This window comes from Cryptomeria japonica, chromosome 11 (genome assembly GCF_030272615.1).
Source record: "Cryptomeria japonica chromosome 11, Sugi_1.0, whole genome shotgun sequence".
Lineage (NCBI taxonomy): Eukaryota > Viridiplantae > Streptophyta > Pinopsida > Cupressales > Cupressaceae > Cryptomeria > Cryptomeria japonica.
Window position 1 is genome coordinate 529,694,403 of NC_081415.1, and position 5,341 is coordinate 529,699,743.

Genomic DNA, 5,341 nt, shown 5'->3' on the forward strand with positions numbered 1-5,341 from the left:
GAGAGAGAGAGAGAGAGAGAGAGAGAGAGAGAGATTATTATTGGAAAAATAAAACCATACTGAAATTTTAAGTAACTTTAAATTTTAATAAAAATTAATAAATAACTTCTATTAAAAAATGATGGATAGCTTAATAATAGCATATCTTAATTTAACGGAAAATAATTTTAAATTTAAATCACAATTAATTAATGAAAAAAGATAATATCAAAATTAAATTAAAATTACATCTTAATCAAAAGGATGAGCCTACTAACTAATCAATCTGAATAAAGTATCAATTAAGGGTGAATAATTTCATAATTAAATAAAAATTTAAGAAGATTTAGATTATTATAGTTTTCTGAATTGAGTTGTGTTGATCAACATTAGATCATCCAAACATTAATGAGAAAAATCTACACAGCTGAATCTAAAAAACTATAACTATAATGATCTTCATGATCAACCTTGCAAGCTACATGAGTTTAATTAATAAAATTGGTAAAACAAAAATTGAAATGGAGTAGTTGTAAAATAAAATAGTTTGAATGGAAAGGTAAGGATTACTACGATTCCAGTCAGGTAACACTGGTTTGGTTGAAGGGGCGGGTAGGAAATCAACGTATAGAGGATAAAATGGAAAATTAGGTTGCAGGGATCAGGTGAAGTGAAGATATTGTGTTCGGCAACCAAAACCATAAATCAAGCTAATTCTCTACGTTGGCCAGTGGGGCTATGACGAAAGCCAAGGCGGGCATTTGCATTTGTGTATTGGAAAGCAGGTAAACTGAATATCCAACAAATTGCAGTACCCGGCATGTCAATGGCACCTGTATATATACAGATATATGCAGATTTATACGCATTCATATTCATCACTTCATTCTTATTACTTGCATCTCACTTCATTCGTTTGCTATAACAACTAGTAACTTGGAGACGAGAATGGCGTGGAGGACTAGCGAGTTTCTTTTTCTGATGCTACTCATTGTGTGGAGTAGTTATGTGAGTGCAACTAGAAAATTATTAGCAGATACCCCAAAAGTAGAAGAGGAAGGGTCTTCAAGTCCAAAGACCATCACCTTCTTTATGCACCACCTAACAGGAGGACCAAACCCAACAGCCAATTCTGGAGTTGGAGTTGGTGGATTTCCTATTGGACTTCAAGGCACTGGCAATGTCATATCTGGCCTGCCAAACCAGTTTGGAAATAACATCAACTTCAATGGCATTGGGAATGGGAATGGGAATGGGAATGGTCCTCTCCCATTAACCATTCCAAGTGGAGCCATCAACAATTCTCCTTTCTTTGGCCAGCTGCCCATCTCTTCCACCACTGGCCTCATCCCCAACGGAGGAGTACAGGGCCTCGGCTCACTCATTCCGGGCCTTGGCCTTAATGCTCCTGGCTTAGGCTTTCAGAATTCCTTTCCCAACACAAATATTATTAATGGCGGACTTAATCCTCTTGGAGGGGTCTGAGGTATCCAACTAAATAATGTGGTTGTGATTGAAGACACCTTGACAGAGGGTCCTGATCTTCACTCGTCTGCTATGCTTGGAAAGGGGGAGGGATACTATTATCATTTGCCCAGCCATGCTGAAGAGGAAGATCCCAATACAATGTTACTCGCTTTCACAGCCAAATTTGAAGGTTCTGAATACGGAGGCAGCAGCATTGAATTCTCTGTGCAGCATTGGCACAGAGGGAGGTGGCAGTAGTAGGAGGGAGCGGGGTGTTCCATAATGCTCAAGGCCATGCACTCATAGAGACCATTTCTCACACAGTCGATGAGACAGTGCTCAAATTTACCGCCACTCTTACCTATGAATGAACTCATCCTCATGTTTCTCCCTCCATTACGTTTCTCCTACTCTGTTCTTCCATGTTTCTCACTTTATGCTTATCTGCTTCTATTTAATGGCTATGTTCATTGTCAATAGCAGTACGTCCTATGTGTGTTGTAAGTTTCAGTCTCCAAAACTCGGTAAAAAAATATCTTCGTTTGCTTGATGTGGGATGCATTTTGATCTCGCTTCTATTTGTTCTATGTTAAATCATATGTTTTTAAGCCAACTTAGAGAAAGTATATATGTAAATCAATTGTTAATCCCTTTCAGCTTATGGAAGATAAGGTTTCCTCTGAGATAGGCTGATTAAATAAATGCACAAAATTAGTATGGAGCTAGAAAATACAGTTGAGAATGGTAATTTTTTTGGATTTTAAAAATTAATAAGAGGATAGCATTTAATTTGATAATTGAAGAATGTTTTTGAATAGATTATATTTTAGAATCTATATTAAATGAAACATAGAGAGGTCTGTCTATTAGTAAATTGAATAAGATTGAGAACAAGAAGCAAGAACATCATATAGATTCTTTATTAATTTAATTGTATCAAATGGAAATGTGTTGCGATTGATTAGTTAAGTGTTTTGAAATATTTGATTAGAAGATAAACACTTGTTTTATAGAGTGAATGCATTAGATGTCTTTTGAATACAAGCAACATAATCTCAAGTTGTTTCAAATATGTATTTAATTGTATTAAAATAAGAAGACTAGTTAAAATTTAAATTTAGAAACAACAATTACACACATTTATGTGTGTATGTATATATGTATATATATACTTATCATTTATATATATATGTGTGTTTTTTCATACTTATCATTTATTAATATATACATTTATTACTATATTATTTTAAAATAAATCTTAAATAAGAATGTCTTAATAAATTTTTTTTTTTTCATATTTTATAATATTGAGTCATGTAATTAGTCGATAGGCTATCTCCGGTGGCCGAAGCTATTCTAGCTCCAAAACAGACCTTTAGTACAGTTAGTCAATCGCAGCCATTTATTGTAAAAACGATGGTGTAAAACACGTGACTAATACGCATGTTAGTCAATCCGTACTGTTTTTTGAAACCAGAATAGACGTGTCCATCCCTGTGGGGTTCCCGGCCACGCCGTACAGATTTGTTTTGCTGTTTTCGGAAAATACTGCATCGTTTTGGTTGTCTTCCGGAAATTTGTTTGCGAATGCTCTGGTTGACAGGTATGCAAAATGTGGAAGCATCGACAAGGCACGCGAACTGTTTGACAAAATGCCTGACGGAAATGTGGTCTCATGGAATGCCATGATCTCACGATATGCTCGTAATGGATTCGTTGAAAAGGCTTTAGAAACTTTCAATAAAATGCAATTGGCAGGGGTAAAGCCAAATTCCACGACGTTTGCCAGCATCCTGCTCTGGGACGGTGTATGGACATCATCAAACCATTATTGGAGGGGGGTATGTGTTACAGGGTCAATTTGATTGCATTTTAGGGACACGAAATGTAAATGTCACTGGGGGATTAATAAGGTCACGATTACAAAACAAAGAACCAGCCAAGATTACATTGCGAGACAAGTTTTTGGCAGCCATTTAAACGAAAATATGTAATAAAAAAAATCCAGAGAACACGACGCTAAGTACCAGGGAAGAAAGCTTCAAAAATTGTTTTTCAGGCATGAAAATCTTTGTTTTATTGTAATAAACATTTAATTATTAATGTTAATTAATTATAATATATTAATAAAAAAATAATTTACATATTTCATAATAGTATTAAATTAAATATTATTAATATTGGTTTTCATATGGAGAATCCAAAATACTGAAATTTTGAATTTTGCAATCAATATAGAAAGGTATGACTCAAAATTTTGTCCTTCAATATAAAATTGTTTTTAATGCACTTAACAACATATTTACTAAATTTTTGAAAGAAAAAAAACTCATTAATTTTTAAAAATTAATTAAGTAGTACAAAAATTGAAACTTCGAAAATTATAAAATTATAAAAAAAATAAAGCTTGAATTTTTAAATAAGTATATTAATTCATGTTTTAAAACAAAATTGAAAATTATTTTCACTTCAAAATTTATTAAAAAATTGTAAAAAAATATCAAATTTTCGTTGGAAAAAATAATTTTAACTATCAAAACCATCTTATTTATTTAATGTCTATCTTATTAGTAGAAAAAACATCTTCACAACTTTTAATTAATAATTAAAGTGATAAAATAATTCTTAATTATACACACCTTAATAATTAAATTAAATTTTTCTACTACACTTTTTGTATGAAAAAAGAAAAAAAGAACAATAAAATTGATTAAAATTGTAGAAACTTTGTTAACCATGAACAATTAAAGGAATCAAGTATTCTAATATAAGGTAAAATTATTTACATCTTGTCTAAAGGGTTCTAAACTGTTGAGAAAACATTAGCCTGTTTTTACCAAACCCAAAAACCATGTGTTTCTTCCATGAATTTTTTTGGCAAGTTCTCTTTTGTCACTTACCCTAAATTAAAGACTTTCATCAATTGTTGGCGTTACAACCTATGAAACTCTAAATGCCAATTTGGATTGAATACAACTATGAGATGATGTCATTGTCTACAATCTCAAATTGATGGCCACCAAAATACTTATGTACGGTTATTGCTCAAGTACAATTTCAATCATAATATACTTTGAGATATAGCATACAATTAGCACTTGCACTTACGTGAGGTGCAATGGTAATTGAAAATAGATGTCCAAATTCAATTAAATTATTATTTATGATTTCTAAAATATTAATTTTATCCTATCATTTTTTTATTCTTAAATTCTTGTAATATATTATATTATAAATTATAAACAATATAGATAAATTGGGTTTCAAATACCAAATGGGTTTGATTTAAAAACATGACTAATATTTCTTATTGATTTTGTCTCCTTGATAGTTGGTAAGCTTAAATGTCTTGCTTGAAGTTTCCGTGCACCATCTATATGAATAGGTGAAATCAACTTGCAACAATTTACCTTTTCAACCTGCAATTGATTTTACCATCAACCATTTCTGTGGTGATGGTAGAGACCCTCATAATATATGTTCTAACAGCTTCTAAATCATGCCAAACCAACTTAAATGATGTTCTATCCATTCTACCAATCCTATTTGCATTTTAGCAAAATTGCATTGGTCAGTTAGAAAATAGGTTCAATTCCTAAATAGATTAAATTGCAAACAAAGATTAGAAAAACTGCATCTCTAAAAGAATTTAAAACAAAAAAATCAATCATTTAGGCCTCTAAATATTAAACTAAAACCTCAACAAAATTTAATGTTCCAAATATAAATGAATCATTTAGAGTGCTCAAGATCATTTTATCATCCTTCAAACATTTGAAGGACCCTGAAGTTGGTACATTCAATAAATTTAACCATGAAAACAAAACCTAACATGTTAAATGCCAAAGAAAACAATAAGGACATTTCATAAGGAATAATTGCTTTGATATGACTA